The sequence below is a fragment of the Papaver somniferum genome, chromosome 2 (genome assembly GCF_003573695.1).
Source record: "Papaver somniferum cultivar HN1 chromosome 2, ASM357369v1, whole genome shotgun sequence".
In the NCBI taxonomy this organism is placed as follows: Eukaryota; Viridiplantae; Streptophyta; class Magnoliopsida; order Ranunculales; family Papaveraceae; genus Papaver; species Papaver somniferum.
Genome location: NC_039359.1, coordinates 26,626,822 through 26,650,115, shown reverse-complemented (window position 1 = coordinate 26,650,115; position 23,294 = coordinate 26,626,822).

Sequence of the window (23,294 nt, the reverse complement as noted above, 5' to 3'; positions counted from 1 at the left end):
ACATACTTTGAACATGTGGAGTAACTCTTATCTTTTATTTTTCAAAGATATTCCTTAATAACTAAAGGAGAATCCCGGATCGAAATACATTGAGAATCTTTTAATTAAGGTTTTTAGTTTTATATGCTTTTAATTTCCAGCAATTAAATGCATATCTTTAGAAAATAAAAATTAGTAATGTGCATTTACTAATTGGAGATTTTCTACTGAGATTTCGGTCAATATTTGGACAGTGCATTTCCAGGAATTATGAAAACCGATTTTGGCTTTATTGCATATCTTTGAGAATATTCGGTTTTGGAATTTCCTTGGTGTCCAAACTTCCTTGTCTATAAATATTGAAGTTTGCATTTCAAGAAAACTAATGCTCAGAGCCAGCAAAACTACCTAGTTGTGTTGTTACTGGTGGAGCCATCTATTCGGAGAGGAAAGTACCCTAATTAGGCGAAATCTCTTACGACCGTTCGTTTTAGAGACTTCTTTGGGATTGGGAAGCTCTACGAGTACCGTTGGTGGGAAACTAGATAATTTTATTTTATTATTAGTTTTCGTTTGATTTGATTGACTAACGGTTGTTGAACTTTGATTGCACCTAGTTTGTTTATGCTTGAGAATCTTCTCTTCTGATATAAGATTCACTCAAACTAGATCGAAGTATCGACGGGGATCTTTAGAACTGTTTGTATATCTAAAGACATCTTGTGATAATCCATTGTTAACAAACTCCGTTCTGTGTGTGATTGATCACAAGAGATTCAAGTTGTTTGTGTGCAGGTGTTTATTGAAGATCTAAGAAGATTTGAAGACAAATAAGATTTCTTATTTGAGTTCATAATCTTTGGTGTGCACAAAACTTGATCGGCTGGGGATCCAACTATAATCGGTTTATCTTTGTGATAACCTTGATTGAATAGTTGAGTAGATTGGCATCAATACAATTCTTTGTGATTAAGAGTATTGACTGCATAGTCTAGACAATTACTTTGGTAGTTGTTAATAGATAGATCTAAGAACCTGACAAAGGAGTTTATTGGGATAAACGGAAGAGCCTTTTGTCAAACTCATATCACTTGTTTGAAAAGAGTTGTTACCGAACAGATTTTTTGTTCCTTTAGTGTTTGGAATACGAACCAAAGTAATTGTTTCAAGTGCGTGACTTATTACAATTTGGAGGCGCAGGGATACTGAGGGAACTAGGTAAACTATAGGTTTAGTTGTTTGGTCTCAACTATATGAAGTTGGTTTAGATTTTGTATAGCGTCTTAATACTGAGAGTATTCAATTCTGGACAAGGTCCCGGGGTTTTTCTGCATTTGCGGTATCCTCGTTAACAAAATCTTGCTGTGTCTTTTACTTTTCTATTTCCGAAATTATAATTGTTTTTATTATATATAGAAGTAAAATACACAAACGTTAATTCCTATTTACTTGATAGGAATCCTATTGTGTTTGGTTAAGTTCGAACCTATTATCAAGTAAACATACTTCGTTGTTGTATTGTCTGGATCTTGAATCCATAGTCAATCACACAAGTTATCTTGTTGTCGTATTGTCTTGATCTCATATCCATAGACGATCACACGAAGTGCGAACCGATTAGTTGTATTGTCTCGACTCAGTCCATAGACAATCACTTTCGGAAAAAGGACTTATAGGTGGAAAAGTTTTATATTGAGGTATATTTGGGTACCCTCGTATTTTCAATTAGTATTATAATGTGTAGTTTTCCCTTTCATAAGTATTTTCCAACTAAGTATCAAAAGTATTTTCTGGCAATATGCTGTTTCGGTTAGTCTACATCGAACAACTGTTAATGAATGTCGATTTTTAGCGTGCAATATGTGACAAGCCGGGCTAAGACTTAAGATTACGGTATCTGACTTATCAAACTCAAAGTCCCGGAAATTCATTGCATTTATCTAAAACTATTATCTAATAATGCTTACATAACGTGATTTACAACACATAAGTTAAAGATTGCATATCTTTGTTCATCTTGAAATGTACAAGACTATAGATGGGGAAAAACGAGTTGCTGGTTTTTACGGAATTGAGGAGACGACCGTGCGGAGGAAACTCCTTGAACCGAGCGAACTGTCAAACCTCACACAGACGCACTGCAAGAAGGGGGTGCTTTGAATTTGAGAGATCAATCTGTAGTACTCTGGCCTAAACCAAGACAATGGCCGTTCCAGAGTAAATTAGGCCACAAGAGAGGATGGGTCGATATGTAGGAGGGAAGATGGGAAATGTGTGAGATCAACGGTGATCGAAGATTGTAGGTGGGTTGTGTGTTCTGAAATAAGATAAGTTCTGAATGATTGAATTTGCTCTGTTGAGAGTAATTTCTCAGATGTTGAGTTGTTAGTCTCTTGTTGTCTGTTCGACGTGAGATTGTCTTGTTTTCAACCATGGTTCAGAGACTTATTTATATTGCTAGAATTGTAAACACCATGATCCCATGAAGTGTGACAGTTGATGGAATCAAAGAGTGGAGAGGTGGGAATCGTGTTAAAACCAATTTCTCAATGTGCGGAGATTTGGTCGATTTTCCATCCACTACTTTGTTAACTCCTTCAAATGATTGCACGACTTGCTCACATTCTCATCGTGTGTATGAACACACGTGCTGTAGACCGCAAGACCAAAACCCTAGTTAATATCCCCCATGTGACACGATTGATGTCTCGTGATTGTGGAGTCTGCAAGGCAGACGTGTATTCAGTTAGTCAGTTGCGGACTTCATGGGACGATGAGTCCTTGTATTGTTGAATCGAACATGATTTGAACATGTTCTGAGACTCATGAGTTGAAAATGTCTGTTGAGACAGTGGTATAATGTGTGAAAAACGTTGATAGTTAACGTGAGCAAATATTGCTCATCCGATGAATTGTTGAATATTGATAGTTGAACAAATATTCCTTGATTTGAGCAAATATTGCTCATCTGAGCAGATGTTGCTCGTTTGATGAATTATTGATAGCATGACCAAATAAAATATTAATTTAAACACTGGCAACTGAACCAAGTATAATTAATAAAATGTTGACCATGAGATCATCGTAAAATTATTAGCGTTTGAATCTGGAATTATGAACCTTGGACTCAAAACCCTAATTCGATCAATTGATGATCAATTGATGGTTTATTGAAAATTAACCACGTAGAGAAGGAGGGACTGGATACATGGGATCATGGGTCGACCATGTAGCACCCAGATGCTCAAGTGAGCAAAATCCAAGGTCTCTTGAAGACATGTTGACGAAAGGAAGATTAAATGCTGGTTTAATCATTTATTAAAAATAATGAGCCTTAGGTGATAAAACCTAATTAATTATGAAGAGATGAGGGACCGACCAAGGGGTCATGAAACCGGCCCTGGGTGGTCATGGGATCGATTGGCGATCATTTCATGGAATTCACAGTTGTTTGGAAGAGTTTGAACCTAATATGAACAAATTAGGTCAAATGATGAAAATATATGAGACAGGACTCTTGTAAGCCAAATATCCAACCTTGGTCGGTCAAGTTAATATGATCATGTCATCAAAGTGTTCGCGTCTCGGTCCTGAGAATTTTTATATTTTCTGATGTGCGTTTGAGCAATCATTTGAGAAAATATGAAGAAATCAGGGATTTTGCTGAATCTGAGGAAACTTCATAAGATGAAAGAAAATAATTATAAAATGAAGGAATCATGAAGTAAAGGACCGCTATGGCCAAGGCATGGCCGGCCGGCCAATGATCCCGGTCCCATAGCATTTTCCCAATTTTATTATATTTTTTCATGATTTTATGGAAATATCATAAAATGAAGGAGTTTGTTGAAACTAAGGAGTTTTGTTGAAATCAAGGAGTTTCCTTGAAGTAAGGAGTTTCCATGAGATGAAGGAAACAAATAATATTATTAATAATAAAATAAGGGCGTGTTGGGACCGGCTTGGGCATGGTCGGCCGGCTAGGGCCCTGTCCCGTGAGCTTTCCCTAATTTTATGTATTATTTTCATGATTTGAAGGAATTTTCATAATTTTGAAGGAAACATCATGAAATCAGGGAATTTCATGGGATGAAGGAAACATAAAAAATAATAATAATAGAATAAGGAGCGTGTGGGACCGGCTAGGGCATGACCGGCCGGCTAGGGCCCGGTCCCACGAGTTTCCCTAATTTTCTATTATTTTTCATGGTTTGAAGGAAATATCATGAAATTAAGGAGTTTTCATGAGATTAGGGAAATAATAATAAAATAATGAGGAATCATGAGGTGTGCGACCGGACACGACTAGGGCATAGCCGGCCGGCTAGTAGACTCGGTCCCACGACACCTTTTCCAATTTTATATTATTTCCTTGATGCGAAGGAAACACCATGAAACTGAGGAGTTTCCTTAAAGCGAAGGATATTTGTTCAAATGAAGGAGTTTTCATGAGATCAAGGAAAATAATAAAAATATGATAAAATATAGAATTGGGCGTGGGACTAGCCACGGAGTGACTGGCCGGCCGGTGGGCCCAGTCCCCTAGCGCCTTGACTAATATTTTATTATTTATCATTTTCTTCCTATTTTGCATAGGTTCATCGTTCCTTCGTGTTTTGGAATGCTCGTTCGTGCATTCAGATGCTCGTTAGTGCATTATTGCTAAGTACACTTGCACCATTTTGCTCGGGGCTTACTCGATAGCGGCTCAGACGCCTGTGCGTTGAATATTTATTACTAACCCATGGAATTCTGCTGGGAAAAATCATGAATTGAAGTAATGAAATATTATGGAAAATATAGAATATTTTCCAGGGATTCAGTTAATGAATCTAATGATTTAGGAATAATTAATTGATGGCTCTATACTAGTACGATCGTTTAGGAGCATTAATTATTCAGGAATTGAGTGATATGAGCTTGTTGAAGCGTCATATTTCTTTTTATATAGTGAGGGAAAAAATTGTTACATCCTGAAGACGTTATTGCTCTATACTAGCAGGCAAGCTGTCTAGGAGCCGTCCAATCTTTCAATTCTATATATAAATAATTACTGAAATTGCTCAGTATTCATAAGATATGTCGTTGCCTCAGCTGAGAGACTACACATCTACATATACTCTGAGAGACAGTATTCTCAGTCAGAGATTCTTGTGGCATGAGCTTTCACGCTTTCGATGAGAGACATGAGCCTCAATACTCATCTGATTGCTGGATCAGGAGCATGTACAATTATGGGTTTACGATTTTAGCCCTTGTCGAAAATCCACCATCTACATTAAGTCCCCTGCTTAGTGAGGGACAGTCATGTTCCTCAGTCAGCACTGGATGGTGATTTTCCAGTTATGGACGAAATAAGTAATTGAACTTAGTCGTAAGATAAGATGTTACCGGATTTTCGATTGCGAGCGAACCACGGCTTGAACGAAGATCCCAGTGGCATGATAGAGCACCGTCTAATGAGCATAAATTGGTGTAGAACCGCTGATGTGATGACGGAACCTTGGTCGATTTAGGATTCACGGGTCGGGCCCATGAAAAGAAATCCTTGTTTTAGGAATAGACGCTCGTTCGTTCGTTAGTTTAAGGAACAAACAAAATAGACCGAGTCTAATGATATAAAATTTTGTCTATGAGCTTTCACGAAAACCGAAATTTTATTTTTTAAATATGTGAGAAATCACAAAGTGGGATAAACTCTCGTTTCAAAGGTGGATGCTCGTACGAGAGAAAAGTTTTTTTTTTTGAATAGACGTGCTCTGTTAGTAATAAAATTTTGTTTATGAGCTTTCATGAAATTTTTTATCTTCGAGCTTTCAGAAATCTTTGAAAATATACTCTCGCTTCAAAGACAGATGCTCGTGCGAGGGAGCAAAAATATATAGATATATTTTTCAAATTTACGTGAGTTTCACGTTAAATATTTATATAATTTGTAAAATCATGTTTTGATTTTGAACAACTGTTGAAAGTAGACAATTATACATGGTTAATAATGTTTGTATGTGAGTTTTCACAATTGTAGAATGGACGTCTGTCCAATTTTTGAAAAACCAGTGGATGTTAAAATTCACTTGGGTTGTTCACGGTTTTGTGAAAATCAAGTCATGATTTTGAATAATGAATTTTGCTCGTCTTTGCAGGTTTGAAGGAACGAGCAAGTTTTCGAAATTCTGACGTTATAATCACTAGAACTAGTGAAATTGTAAATAGGTAAGAGTTGGATTGTTACCATTTTTGTTGCGTGTTTGTTATTGGTATATCCATGACTCCATGTATTTCGCCTCAGATAGTGGTGACTTCTGGTTACAACCACCCTTCTGGCTCTTCCGGCGAACGCTCCAGAAATATCAAGTCAAAGATGAAGACTTCTGCAGATGTTCATGCCGAGGTGAATCAACCTTTCAGAGACGCTGGAAAGCTGGTACTTTGTATGTCTCTCGATCATCTGGGAGTCGTCCCTTATCAGTAGAAGCACCGCCGACTTCAGCAAATGAGACTATCAGCTGAAGATGAAGTCAGGATTTGCGTTGATGGTGTAGATCCTGATTCAGATGTGGATGGACGAAGAATTTCGTCATAATTCGTCATCAGAAAATTCAGAAATCGGTCTTTCAATAAAAATGCTGTAGAATCTTCGTCGATGTCGGATTTTCGCGGTCTACCCATGTTTTTTCATCCTCAGAAGATTTCCAAGTTTAGAAATAGCTTTTCGAGTTTTGAGCATGTTTAGGGGCCGAAATAGGCGAAACAGTAAACTTCCAGGAGATTTCCAGAAAATTTTCAGCTGGTATGTCCAATGTTTTGGACACATCTTTTGCTCGTTTCTCCAATTGCTGTGAATTTTGGATATGTTGTAGAGGACATCCATACGAAGAGAATGGTATATGACCCATACCTATTCTTCACCAATATCTCCCATCGCTTCTTTGTGCGCGACAGTGTAAAATCATCTCAGACGAGCTTGTTGTAAAACACTCTTGTTGTGTCTTTGGACCATTCGCTTGTGTCTTGAACGGTTGGTGAAGGATTCCAATGTCATTGATTCATTTGAGATCAGGACCCCTTGATTGATACATGAGCATGGTGCTTGCCATCTTGTTTTTGTCAGTCGTAGAAACATCACTTCTGAAACCCTGGTCACGGGACCATGACTGAGGTTGCTCTCAAGAGGGGGTGGTGTAATGACCATGGTTTCATGTCCCGGTGGTAGAATTCCTTTTATGACGAATGATTAGAACATGAGAGTCTTGTGCCATGGGTCTTGGACTTTGAAACTGATCGTCATGATCAGCGGACCGTCAGTCCCCAGTATTTTGTTAAATCTCTCCTTTTCGTTTTCTCTTCTTCTGGAAAGACTTAGATAGAGGACCCATGTATAAAAATTGATGTAAAGACCTAGGTGGTCGAAATTGGAGGTACCTTGATAAAGTACTTAGTGGAAAGACCTGGTGGACACCGATCGACTGTGGAAGTTATGAATCCCGTCTAAGAATTGTTGCTTGCATGTTGTATGCTCTGGAAGCTGTAGGGACCTCATACGACGTCGGAATTCGATGATTGACCCTAAATTTTGAATCTAAGAGACTGAGTTATCACATGAGAAAAGAATATCTCAATTTGGAGTTGTAGAGGTCATCCAATGAAGCGTGCACATTTGTAATTTGTAATCCCGTACAAATTTTTCAGATTTCGTAGATCTGACGGTAAAGGCCATATCTTTCAGTTCGTATGTGCGATTGATGTGCCATTTTGATATGTTGTAGAAGAGACATATACGAAAATCTTTCGTTGAGGAAGTATTGTCCCATTCCTCACTTATTGGTACATTTTTGTAAACCAATGGGCTGAAGTATGTTGTATCTCATTTGTAGAGGCGATGAGAACATCTTGTAGAAGACTTGATATTGTGCCCGCCTGTTGTGCAAGCTTCAGAAAGAATTTCATGTGAACACATTTCATGTCTACACACCTTGATATGAATCATTAGTGCTTGGAGAAGTCTGATCCATCGAGTAACACTTCAGAGAACGGATAGTTGATGAAGCTGCCTGAGACCGTCGTTGATGCTGGATCACGATAAAATTTTCTCCAGAAATGCTTGTTGATGCCGATAATATGGTCGGAGTTTCTCCAGAGACCGAAAAAGATAGATCCATGATTATCGACATAGTCTTTACTCCCTCATCCATTGAGCCTTTACTGTGAAGTGCCTTGTCAGGAAATCGATGTTGTTGTGGTAGATAGAAGCGGCAGTTTCCATTCTGAATGTGATCGGTGAAGAGAGGAAGTTCCTCAGTCGTGCAGGGGCTTGTGATGTAGAGAAACCCGTTGATGAAGTTTCATGGAATCACATCAGGTTGCAATAACTTGTTATGTGGATAACATTTATTGAAATAGAATTGATTTCTCCAATAAGATCAAGTCCCCGGTGTATGTTGAACGAGTTTGTGCCATCCATGGATGAATGATGTTGTATCTGCTTCAGAAGTCTTATCATGGGATAAATTCAGTTACACTTTGATCGTACTGGTGTTGAATCAATGTGTCATCGTCGAGATATTTGTGCTAAGCTAGAGGCGCCATTATAGAAGGTGTACTCTTTGATTGGGAGTACAATTTGAAGGCTTCTTAGATGCTTGAGCGTTGAAGCGTCATATCCCTTGAGATCTTAGGTTTGATCATCTCGGCCCTGAATATCTTCTGTTGATTCAGCACTCCTTTCGTTGCAGTAATGGGATTCAACACTTGTGCAGACATCAGATTTTCTGATTTTGTGGCACACATGAACACTCCTGCAAGGCTACGTCCAAAGTGTTCTTTGCCAGGCTTGGACATCATCTCAGTAATGAATGTCTCAGTGTTCGATTCGGAGAAATGTCAGATTCAACCACTTGGTAAAATACTAATGCGGTAAAGCTACCATTCGTCTTGCAATAGCAGAGTTTCAGCATATTAAGTCCCCATGCTAGGATAGCATGTGAGGAAATAAATGACATAGACATGGAAGGAATGACACTTGCCTGAGTGCGGAACCTCTGTGATGAATGTCTATGCATCTTTTGCAGGTTCTTGCGTTAACCTCGTCAAAGTTCAAAATTCCCCAAGTGCTTTGATGATGGAATGTCCGCCAAATCTTCTGGATCAGAACTTTCTTTGTTGGAGAGATGTGCAACCAAAGGCGCTTTGTCAGTACCCATATTTTCAGCGTGGATCCACGCTCGTCTGAAGAACATGTCATATCCTGGATCTTCCTGAAACTTGGTTTATGTCCAGGTTGAACTTATGTTCACTTTGAGAGTGATGTAGCCATAAGTATTTCCGAGCGTTCATTCAAGGTCTCTGATTGAGATGGGATCACGAATCTTCTTGTCGAGTGATTCCTGGCTCTAGGGGTTTTCAGTGGAATGACGTTGATGGCGTGTCAGTATCGATCATTCTTCCGAATTCATTTCCTCTGAGATGAATGTGGTAAGCAGTCCCCAGTCGTGCATCTCTGGATGAAGGTTCATGGAATATTTCCGAGATGGACAGACGTTTGACACGATGTGATTCAGTGTTGTGAACATGTCTTTCCTTTGTGCTTTAGACAGATAGAGAAATTCACGTATATGTTCGACCAAGGATTGAACTGCTTCGTTGAATGATTGCTCGGAGAGATTGAAGTTCTGATTGAGAGGATCTTTGTGCGCTCCTTCAGTCCCTAGTTGAAGCTCTCCTGGATCGACCTTCTCTTTGAAGATGCGCTTCAAAATATTGCAGTCACTTGTTGGATGATTGAAGAACCCATGAAGGCGACAATATCTGGGATTCTCCATTTTCTTCAGTTGGCTCTCTCCTGATGAACGACAATTTGATTGCATCTTGAACCCAGACTTCCAGTAACTCGATCGCTCCTTCATGAGAAGAGGGAAGTTTGAGTCTGTATGATCATTTCCTGTTCGTTGATGTCGGGTCGAGGTTTGTGCATTTCAGGATTGGTTATCTTTTCTTTGCGCCTTCAGTGGATCCTGGGATGTTGGAGAAGCGCTTCGATGCTGTGTCTCGGCTTTCCTTTCATTCCTTTCAGCAACAATGTTTTTTGAAGGCTGGAGATTTTACTGATTGTTGACTAGGTGTCGGCTACTTCGAGGTTCCTCGATCTTGCAGACTTTGCTCTTTCCAGTAAAGCAGGTGCAGCAGTTGCAGATCTCTTAGCCGCTTCATGAAGTTATGAGAAAGTCTGGAACCTGAGATTTTTCAATAAAGCTCTGTAGACCGGGATCATTCCATTGATGCACAAGTCCACGAGTTGTTGTTCTGTGACATTTGGATCATGACAGTCTAGAGCTTGAACTCTGAACCTTTTCATATAATCATTACGATGTTCATTGCTCCTTTGAAACATCCTTCCGAGATCAGAGAGGGTGATTTGCTCTGAGACGAAGAAATATTTTCTGTAGAAAGAATTAATCATTTCTACCCAACTAGTAATACTTCCTGATGTGATGTTATTGTACCAGTTATATGCCATTCCTTTCAGATATTTTGAAAATTCTTTCAGACGAACAACATGGTTGTGCTCATGTTCGCCCAATGCCTCCAGAAACCGGGAAACATGTTCTCGTGCATTGCCTGTTCCATCATAAAGTGTGAATGTTGGATAAGTATAACCTTTTGGTAGAGGAACCCTTTGTGTAGAATAAGGGTATGGAGGTTGGTGACGATGGACATATGAAGTTTTATCTTTTCCACAGTCCTCCAAGAGGCGCTCCAAGTCTTCACGGGTGATGAAACTGGACTGTTCCTTCGCTGGCGGATTGTCTGCAGCTTTAGCTTTAGGAACTTCTTCATCATCTACTACATGGATTGGAGTGACGTTAGGATCAGCGCCGGAAGATGTTTCCTTAGCTTTTCCTTTCTCCTGAGTTTTCTTTGACATCTTGTCTGTAAGAGTCTTGAGATAATTGCATAATTCTTTCTGAGTAACAGCCATGTCAGTCTGATTTTTGGCAAGAGTCTCTTGCACCTTCATGAGATCACCAATGGTAGGTGTAATTTCTCTGATTTCTTCAGAAAACCGACCAAAGAGTGGATTGTTGATGGCGCCAGTGTCGTCACTTGCGGGGGTGGTCACCGGAGAATTTGGAGGAGTAGTGGGGACAAGTTGTGCCGGAAGAGTAGTAGTAGAAGGTTGCGCCGGAGGAGTGGTAGTGGCAGGTTGCTCCGGAGGAGTGGTAGTGGCAAGTTTCACCGGAGGAATGGTGTTGGCAGTACCACTAGAGCTTGCAATATTGGGGTCGGGTGTTGCACCTAGATTGGTAACTGAACCAGACCTAAGACCGACCATCTTTGTGAGAACTGAGATTGCAACCGAGAGAATGATCTCCCACTGTGGTCACCAATCTATAGATGGGGCAAAACGAGTTGCTGTTTTTTACGAAACTGAGGAGACGATCATGCGGAGGAAACTCCTTGAACCGAGCAAACTGTCAAACCTCACACAGATGCACTACAAGAAGGGAGTGCTTTGAATTCGAGAGATCAATATGTAGTACTCTGGCCTAAACCAAGACAATGGCCGTTCCAGAGTAAATTCGGTCACAAGAGAGGATGGGTCGATCTGTATGAGGGAAGCTGAGAAATGTGTGAGACCAACGGTGATCGAAGATTGTAGGTGTGTTGTGTGTTCTGAAATAAGATAAGTTCTGAATGATTGAATTTGCTCTGTTGAGAGTAATTGCTTGGATGTTGAGTTGTTAATCTCTTGTTGTCTGTTCGACGTGAGATTGTGTTTTTTTCAACCATGGTTCAGAGACTTATTTATATTGCTAGAATTTTAAACACCATGATCCCATGAAGTGTGACAGTTGATGGAATCAAAGAGTGGAGAGGTGGGAATCGTGTTAAAACCAGTTGCTCAACGTGCGGAGACTTGGTCGATTTTCCATCCACTACTTTGTTAACTCCTTCAACTGATTGCACGACTTGCTCACATTCTCATCGTGTGTATGAACACACATGCCGTAGACCGCCATACCAAAACCCTAGTTAATATCCCCCATGTGACACGATTGATGTCTCGTGATTGTGGAGTCTGCAAGGCAGACGTGTATTCAGTTGGTCAGTTGCTGACTTCATGACTTCATGGGACGATGAGTCCTTGTATTGTTGAATCGAACATGATTTGAACATGTTCTGAGACTCATGAATTGAAAATGTCTGTTGAGACATAGGTATAATTTGTGAAAAACGTTGATAGTTAACGTGAGAAAATATTGCTCATTCGATGAATTGTTGAATATTGATAGTTGAACCAATATTCCTTGATTTGAGCAAATATTGCTCATCTGAGCAGATGTTGCTCGTTTGATGAATTATTGATAGCATGACCAAATAAAATATTAATTTAAACACTGGCAACTGAACCAAGTATAATTAATAAAATGTTGAACATGAGATCATCGTAGAATTATTAACGTTTGAATCTGGAATTATGAACCTTGGACTCAAAACCCTAATTCAATCAATTGATGATCAATTGATGGTTTATTTAAAATTAAACACAGAGTGAAGGAGGGACTGGCTACATGGGATCATGGGTCGACCATGTAGCACTCAGATGCTCAAGTGAGCAAAATCCAAGGTCTCTTGAATGCTTGTTGATTTGTTGACGAAAGGACGATTAAATGCTGGTTTAATCATTTATTAAAAATAATGAGCGTCAGGTGATAAAACCTAATTAATTATGAAGAGATGAGGGACCTACCAAGGGGTCATGAAACCGGCCCTGGGTGGTCATGGGATCGACTGACGATCATTTCACGGAATTCCAAGTTGTTTGGAAGAGTTTGAACCTAATATGAACAAATTAGGTCAAATGATGAAAATATATGGGACCGGCCTCTTGCAATCCAAAGAGCCAACCTTGGTCAGTCAATGTAATATGCTCATGTCATCAAAGTGTTCGCGTCTCAGTCCTGAGAATTTTGATATTTTCTGATGTGCGTTTGAGCAATCATTTGAGAAAATATGAAGAAATCAGGGATTTTGCTGAAACTGAGGAAACTTCATAAGATGAAGGAAAATAATTATAAAATGAAGGAATCATGAAGTGTGGGACCGCTATGGCCAAGGCATGGCCGGCCTTCCAATGAGCTCGGTCCAATAGCATTTTCCCAATTTTATTATATTTTTTCATGATTTTATGGAAATATCATAAAATGAAGGAGTTTGTTGAAACTAAGGAGTTTTGTTGAAATCAAGGAGTTTCCTTGAAGTGAAGGAGTTTCCATGAGATGAAGGAAACAAATAATATTATTCATAAGTAAATAAGGGCGTGTGGGACCGATTTGGGCATGGTCGGCCGGCTAGGGCCCGGTCCCGTGAGCTTTCCCTAATTTTATGTATTATTTTCATGATTTGAAGGAATTTTCATAATTTGAAGGAAACATCATGAAATCAAGGAATTTCATGGGATGAAGGAAACATAAAAAATAATAATAATAGAATAAGGGGCGTATGAGACCGGCTAGGGAATGACCGGCCGGCTAGGGCCCGGTCCCACGAGTTTCCCTAATTTTATATTATTTTTCATGGTTTGAAGGAAATATCATGAAATTAAGGAGTTTTCATGAGATTAGGGAAATAATAATAAAATAATGAGGAATCATGAGGTGTGGGACCGGCCACGACTAGGGCATAGCCGGCCGGACGGCTAGTAGACACGGTCTCACGACACCTTTCTCAATTTTATATTATTTTCTTGATGCGAAGGAAACACCATGAAACTTAGGAGTTTCCTTAAAACGAAGGATATTTGTTCAAATGAAGGGATTTTCATGAGATCAAGGAAAATAATAAAAATATGATAAAACATAGAATTGGGCGTGGGACTGGGACTTGCCACGGCGTGACTGGCCGGCTGGTGGGCCCAGTCCCCTAGCGCCTTGATTAATATTTTATTATTTATCATTTTTTCCTATTTTGCATAGGTTCATCGTTCCTTCGTGTTTTGGAATGCTCGTTCGTGCATTCAGATGCTCGTTAGTGCATTATTGCTAAGTACACTTGCACCATTTTGGTCGGGGCTTACTCCATAGCGGCTCAGATGCCCGTGCGTTGAATATTTATTACTAACCCATGGAATTCTGCTGGGAAAAACCATGAATTGAAGTAATGAAATATTATGAAAAATATAGAATAATTTCCAAGGATTCAGTTAATGAATCTAATGATTTAGGAATAATTAATCGATGGCTCTATACTAGTATGATCGTCTAGGAGCATTAATTATTCAGGAATTGAGTGATATGAGCTTGTTGAAGCGTCATATTTCTTTTTCTATAGTGAGGGAAAAAATTGTTACATCCTGAAGACGTTATTGATCTATACTAGCAGGAAATCTGTCTAGGAGCCGTCCAATCTTTCGATTCTATATATAAATAATTACTGAAATTGATCAGTATTCATAAGATATGCCGTTGCCTCAGCTGAGAAACTACACATCTACATATACTCTGAGAGACAGTATTCTCAGTCAGAGATTCTTGTGGCATGAGCTTTCACGCTTTCGATGAGAGACATGAGCCTCAATACTCATCTGATTGTTGGATCAGGAGCATGTAAAATTATGGGTTTATGATTTTAGCCCTTGTCGAAAATCCACCATCTACAAATACATGACACTTTATTGCAGTTGTTTCGACAATCAAAACTTTGCTCTACATTTTAAAACTACCGACAGTTGTAATCTTGTATCCAAAGATTTTGTAATTGCAAAAAAAAATTCAAAGGCTGAATCGTTTCTGGATAGACTGTGCAGTGAATTAGAAACTCCAATACCTCTGGCAACGTAACTCCAATTGGAGACTTTCAAAATGGGGTTTCAAGGTTAGAACCTTATCTACTAGTTTATTTATACCACAAGCTCAAACGAGCAATTACAATGTCAGAAACTTTCCATGAACATGAACTGATTTCCCAGTTCGTTAAAATTTTCTTGCAACCTAACTTGACTTTGTGTAATTTCTGAGAACTATTTGCGCGAGTCCAAAATCATGTGGTATGGTGGATAATTAAGGTGTCTTTTACACTCAATTACAAAGACTAGTACGAAACCCTTTTCAATGGGGAGATACTCCCAATTTCCTAACAGATGTAAAAGACCTCAATTTTTACGGTCTATAATCTTTAAATTTGTTGTGAATCTCTATGTATATATATTTTCCTTCAAAAATCTATGATATACCTCAATTAAAAATTCCCTAATGAATGTACATCTCGTATGTTATATTTGTTTCAAACTATTAACATACCACAGTTGACAAACTTCGTCGGACTTATGTATCAAATAATATTCTTTTCCCTCTACGCTGTCTTCTTTTGACTAGGCGCCATCTCAAACAATCAAAAAATATACATTACATGTACTCAAAGCACATCTAACTTTGGGTTTCAATGATAAATTCAAAATCATCACTAACTCGAAGCATTGTTAGGGTACCGCTCCTAAATCGTCATAAGCCCATGGGTAGAACTCAATCCTAAAAACGGTCTACAAGTTCAGGGATCCCATTGAGTTATAAACTATCGAATTAAGTCTCAACTAAGAAATGTGAGACTGAGGATCCAACATTCCTGTATACACCTAAAATATATGACACATGGAGGGTGATTAGAAGCTGCAGCTGGATATGAGGATACAACAGCATACACCGAACCAATCCTAAGTCTGCTTAAAAACTAAGCTAATGTCACTTTTGTAAATAACTAGTATCCCTTTTTTCTATAAAGAGGGGAAGATAGGGAAGAGAACGGTGGGGATTTTTAGAGAGAAAAAGAGGGAAGAGTAAGAAACCCACTACCTCTGAAAACAGAGAATAGTAGCTGGGCAGTATTACTACCTTCTTTCTATCTTCGGAATACCTTCGTAATATCTTCGTAGTACCTTCGTAACACATTCGTTTTACCTTCATTACTAAGAACTCTCATTGAACTTCATCATATTTAATGGGGTTCATCAACCTTGTAACAGATCAAAACCATAATAAAACTTTCTTTTACCCTCGCGTGGATGTAGACACTCCGATGTCGAACCACGTTAATTATTGTTGTGTGGATCTCTTGTTATTTATTTGTTTATATTTACCTCTTACTTGCTGTTTTATGATTTAAATCAAGATCCTATGATCTTGTTCATTTGATTGTGCAACTAGAAAAATGGTAGTCACATTTTGGCGCTAGAAACAGGGAGTGGATAAAGAATTTATTCTACCTTCTCCAAATCTATTATATTTTCAAGCTTTTTTCCAATTTCTCAAAAGTGAAAAATACTAGAACCCCCTACTATATGGGTTCAATATATAGAAGCCCCACAAAATGGATCCTTCACTATCAACTCCATACTTTAGGAAAAGGATACTGCTAGGCCCAAAAAATCAAATTTTTTTCAGATCTGGCCCATAATTAATTATTATGAATTTTAATAATGACAACACTACCCTTTACTATATATACAAGAGGAATCTCAGTAGATATTTTCATTTATCTGTTCTTTTTCTCTCTCTCTTCTCCTTTCATTTTCTCTTTCAGCTCCGGCGGAAAAACCCTAGAAAACTTCTTCGTCGTCTCCAAATTTCACCGATCTTCATTTTTTTCATCGATTTCATCTCCATAATCTCATATTTCGAAATTATTCATCGATTTATCATCATTTTAAGCTTAGATTCATCCATTTCGTAATCCAAAACCTATAAAAATTCAGTGAAATGTCTGTGAAATTAACTCATAATGCGATTTCTGCTATTCTTAGAGGCGATTCAAACTTAAAACCTCTAGTTCGAGTATTTAGATAGAAAATCTACTGGTAAATCACAAGATCGGCTTCAATTACTTGTTTCTGACTCAGTTTCGTCTCAATATGCTGTTTTAGCAACTCAGTTGAATGAGAAAGTGTTCAATGGCGATATTCATAAAGGATTTGTGGTTCAATTGATTGACTACATGTGTAATATTAAGTTTTCTCTTAATTCCGATCTAATTTTCGGCTTGATTTCAATTTTTTGGTGTTACGAATCTTTGAAATGATTCTTAGTAGGTTTAAACTAATACAGGTGTTGCTTAAACTAGAACTTTATACCGTGTTTTGTTGTGTTTGAATGATTTTATGATTGTGTTTTGTGTTGGATGTGGAATTGTTGCAGGGAAGGTGATACAGAGAGGCTCAAAAATTACTGGAAAAGTTGTTTATCCATTAACAAAGACAGTACACATCGTATGTTTGAAAAAAGGCATGAATGAGCTCTTCTTCACTATTTCAAGCTCATCTGATTCTTGTTGAGTCTCTATGCAAGTGTTATTCCTGCAATTGTTTTGCCATGAGTTATTGGATTGGATTTTTTTAATCTTAAATTAATAAAATGAACTAAAGCGACAATAACAGCTTCAATCATTTACATTTTGTTGGAACAAGAATCTTGAGAGCCTTGAGGTAAACTAATTCCTCATGATGTATTAATATTTCCTCCTGATTTTATGATTCTTATAACTTTGACTTGCCGTACGTGTTTCGGTGATTGACACTCTAAGCATCATCCTTGACAGGCACTAAAGAACACATTTAAGAAATTGGACCATGACGTAAATATACAAGAGTTTTTTGGCACAAGGTATGTATGACTTTAAGCATTGTCGAGAGACACTCTGTAGACTTACCATCAAGTGTCTTTTTTAACACCATTCACCATTTTTTCTTTACCAGACCAAAAACCAGATATCACCCTTTTAATAGGAAAACAAGAGAGAAGGGTCCATTTTTGCAGTACTCAAGCTGTTGAGGTATTCCTCACGAATGACAGTAACTATATCATTCATTTTTATTTTATTTTATGGAATTCAATATGTACTCCATGTTGTCATAAGTAAATGTAATACTGACAGGTGCTGACAAATCAGTCGAGACTCTTGCAAGCTCAACTATCGGAAATGCGTAATAGACTGAGGTGCCACTCCATAAATATTTCTCATCTCAATTATTTGGTTGTTGTTTGTATTAGCGGTCATGTACTTAATTATTTGAATTTCACTTACCTCATTGCACTAGCCCCCAAACTGATGTTTAAATGAATGTAGGGCCCTCTGCCTTCTTGAACTATAAAATTATCCATTTGTGTCAGCCAACACTGCTTACTTGTTGCAGCTTGCTATACAAATTCAAAATTTGGATAATTATATGATTAAGTTTGCGGTCGGCTGCACTGTTTCGGCTGTTGGAAGGATCCAAATAAGATAAACAATATAGAGGATCTAACAATAATGGAAAATTCTATCAAGGAATCACTTGCTCGGGTCAGATTACATAAGGTATGGTTATATTTTTGATTGATTATGTTTCCTCCACTTAGTTATTTTGTGGTATTATCAGCTATTCATGGTCTAACTGTATTGATATTGGCATTTTTTATGTGAAAGGAAAATTTTGGGAAGCAACCACTTACGCCAGTAGATTGTGACCAGGTAGCAATGTGTCGTCAATTTTATTTCTGATCTTAAAAGTATAAATACAGATATGGTTTAATCTTGTTAAGTTATTCCATTTTGTAGCTCCCGAATGGAATGAATCTTCCACCTTGTAGTTACATACTTTCCTTTGGATTTGTTTTAAGCTAGGCATGTAGTTATTGGATTGGATCCAGACGTGGCTTGTGCAGATTCGAATGACTTACATATGTAACTAACAATTACACATGCCATATGCATGTGTAACTGCTGATTACATATGAATTTTTGTATGTATAAGGGTCTTAGAGCAATACTGCTGGTATGTCCTTTTGTCAGTTTTCAATAAAAAAATTTCATTGATTGGTTGGTACATTTCATAGTTCATGTTGTTTAGGAACAATGTTAGCATCTTTCATCTGTTTTACTAGTGTATGATCAGTTAGTGGCGGTATGCTGTTGTAACTTTTAAATCCACTGCAGATACCATGGTGTGCGCTTGATGAGATTAATGCTGGAGTTTATAATGGACGTATGCGTGATTCTAACTTGGCAAGCTAAGATTGATCTGTTTTTTACATATCAATTGCTGAGTGTGTTAACTTGGAAGTTAAAAGTATGTGTAGCTACTAGTTACACATGCTAATTAGATGTGTAACTTTTAGGTACACTAACTAAATGGATGTGTAGCTACACATGCTAACTGATAGACATTAAGAAGCTTCAAGAAGCAGGAGTTTACACCTGCAACAGATTGACGATGCATACCAAAAAGATAAAACTCACTTTTTGATTTTGAATCTTAAGTTCTTGAGAATGTCATGGTTTTGTCAAAATTTTAAATGATTTTCTCTTTTTTTTGTAGAGTTTAAATGGTCTTTAAAGGATTATTAAAAGCCAAAGTCGATAAAATCTGTGAAGCAGCCGAGAAAATAGTTGTAAGTATTTAAATCATCTTCCTAAACTACTCTGGATTTTGGATTTGTTGATTGTGTGATTTTCTTTTCATTTTTGTTCATTTCTTAATATTGCATATGTAACTCCCAGTTACACATTTCATATCATGTGTAACTCCAAATTACACATGCATTTTATGTGTACCAGCTGATTATACATGCTTGTTTTAAGAGTGTTTAGTTAGTGAATTTCATTTTAGATTGGTAGATGTAATAGCAGCCTAATGATGGATTTGTTACTTTGGTCTTACTATAATGCAGTCCTTGAGCCAAATCCAAATGACCCTGTGTCTGCCTATATGCAAGTAATGGAAATGGTAAATTTTTAGTCATTCTAGTTTTGTTAATAAGAGCTATGTTCGTGGATTTTAGGTGACACGTTTTGTCGGTGATGTTGTCTCTCCGGTAAATCTCGTGACCTGCGTCCTTTCTACTTTGCTTTCTGTATCCTGTCTTAAATGAAGTCCATTGTATTTAGCTCGTATGCTTTCCTTAGTAATTAGGAAACATTTATAGCTCGTATTCGATTTAGATGTTTCCTAGTAGACCTTGTGATATACACAAGTTATTTATATATGTATCTCATGTTATTTATATGTGTAACTTCTGGTTACACATGTTATATGCTTGTGTAACTCCTAATTACACAATTAGGATGCATGTTTAACTACACATCACACAAGCCATATGCATGAAAATTTGCACGTTTAACTAGCATTGGCAGACTATGGATGTGTAACTAGTAGTTACACATGCTAATTAAATATGTAACTTCTAGGTACACAAGCCAAATAAATGTGTATCTACTAGTTACACATGCAAATTAGATGTGTAACTTATAGTTACACATGCTAATTTGATGGGATATGCATATGTAACTTATAGTTACACATGCTAATTTGATGGGATATGTTATAGTGGTTATATTTATGAAATTGAGAAAAGAACATCAAGTCCTAGTAGTAGGGAGTAGTAGTGGATGCAGATTAGACTAGTTAGATGCAGGTTATACTTATAGTTACACATAATAATTAGATGTGTAATTTCTAGTTACACATGATGATTGTATGTGTAACTTATGCTAATATGCATGTGTAACTATTGTTTACATGTGTAACTACTGATTACACATGCATTTTGTTTTCCTGGGTTCATATCTATACCCTGCTGAATCAGTTGTGTGATCATTTTTTGCGATATTAATGTGCTAGCACAAGGTTCCCAGGTGTTTGTATTATTCTGCCAGTATAATTACTGTCTGAAGCTTTACTTTCTGTTGCTTAAAATGTCCTTCGTCATCGATAATATGAAAATGACTTAGGTACATCTAGACTAGCCCTGTAAAACGTCTTTCTGTTAATACAGTGCTAACAACGTCTTTCTGCTGAAGCAGTGATATCTTAATTAAGAGCTTCTGATTCACTTGCAAGGTTAACTGTATTATTTTATGACTGGTAATTGCTTGATAGTCACCTCTCGTTTTTGCTAGTGTTATTCATTTAGAGATGGATTTGCTGATTTTATGTTGACATATCTAAGTCAGATGCATGTGTAACTCCTAGTTACATAATTCAGATGCATGTGTATCTGCAAGTTACACATGTTAATTGGATGTGTAACTTTTACTTACACATACTGATTTTGGGTACACATATCAATATGTATGTGTAACTCCTAGTTACACTAGTCATATGCATGTGTAACTGCTAGCTACACTAGCCAGATGAATGTGTATCTCCTAGTTACACATGTTATATGCATGTGTAACTCTCAGTTACACAATTCAGATGCATGTGTAACCGCTATCTACACTAGTCAGATGCTTGTGAAACTGAAATATACATTGTTTTATGTACTGTTCATTTTAATCGTATAAATACTGATTGCTTGTTGTTATATTTCAGGTTTTAGATAACTTCATAAAAGCTAATTGCTTAAACGTGGTAATGGTCTCGCTGGAACCGGAGTTGACGCTGAATACACAAGTCAGATGCATGTGTAACTCTCAGTTACACTAGATAGACACATATGTAACTCTCAATTACACTAAACAGATGCGTGTGTAACTTCTAGTTACACATGCTAAGAAATTATTGTAAATGAATATTAAAGTAATAACTTTTTTTTTGTGTGTTTTTTTTTGATGTCTATTTATTTGCATATATATACAAATGTAACTTTGCATTACACATATCATAAGGATGTGTAACTTCTGGTTACACATGCCATATGCATGTGTAACTTCTGTTTACACCTTCGCACTGTATTTTAATAATTTCGGGCCTAGACTTAATAATTTTGGGCCTAGATTTAAATTTTATTTAATTATGGGCTTGACAATATGCATAAGGGTATCAAGGTCTTTTAAAAACTCGGGGCCTAGATTTAAACTTTTTTTAATTAAGGACCTCATATTATGGGTTATCCATGGATTGGGCCTGAGCCTAATTTCCCCTTCTCAAAATGGGTTTTAATTTTTACATTTCTTAACTGAGATTTCTTTTGGTGGGTACCACCCAAAATCTAATAATATTGTGTGAAAACCCATATCTGAAAATGTTGTGCAGGTTCAGAAGCTTTCATTTTCTTTTTCAACTTATTATAGTCTTTTATATCTTGTATATGAAGATTCTTCAAAATAAAGATTCAGTGAATGTTTATTTTTGTTTTCTGGATAACGTTGAGATCTATCTCAGCCAGTTCCGTAGGGATTCAAACCAACACCGATTGGTTAACTGAGATCTTTGTTACTTTCATATTTGGACGAGCAATGTTTTTCTTTAATTTTTTAACTTGTAACCAGTGTTCAAGTCCTTCATTTCACCAACCACTTTGTTTTCCAAAGCATCCTTGATATGCAGGGACTAATTACGTTAACATGTTTAGTCGATCTAAAAAGATCACTTTGGGCGTCAACGATCCAATCCCGATCCAGTCAACGTTGTTGGAGAGAATCTAGGGTACATGAAGTACGGAGAAATCGATCACCCCAAACTATGGGTTTACAGCCAATGGTTGGGTGGGTCAGTAAAGAATATACAGGCTAACCGATCTTGTGTACCGTTGGGGCAGTCTTAGTACGAAGATACAAAGAGCCCGATGATCCAGCGTAAGAGTACAACATAAAACACAGTCCATCCGGCGATGATGACGATAGATCCAAATTCCAACTCTCTATTTCGAAGACAGAGCATCGGTTCTCTACTCCGAAGACATATGCAACTTCGTGACATATGCACCCGACATGCAGCTACGCTGGAATGTGAACCAAGTTTATGTTCATGTTTTGGCAGGACTATGGCCAACAACAAGGAACGACGAAGGTCCAATATCTCATTCCAATGATTATCTCCAAGAAACGGCGGTGCAAGCTTTCAACGATGCTGTAAAGACTCCTCGTAACCACTCAGTTCCGAAGACGCGGCTCCAGCCCTAGCTCGTGGAAAATATCTCGATGGAATGCCAAGGTTAAGCTTGTGGCAGAAGCTCAAGCTTATTTCTTATACTAAGAGTTCTTCTCCGAGGACCGATGCTTCTTTTTTTTTTGTACTTCAGTACTTCTTACGGGAAGTATATAAATCTTTTCGGATTTATAGTAGATAAGTGTGCTTCTTACGGGAAGTGTACTCCTTACTTCCAGTTACTTCTTATACGGATGGACTTCCAGTTCTGCTAGAACACATCTTTGATACTTATTCAAGTATTAATGAAACAATCTCACTAGAACAGCGAGTAGGATGACCAACCAATGCTTACGAAGTACAGTGAGCCAACATGGTAAAAAACTCCACGTAGACCCGATCATGGCTCCACTCCGAGGATGCAAAGTTCTACCACGATGGAGAAAACTTCAACAACAACGATAATTCAAAACCCAGGAGT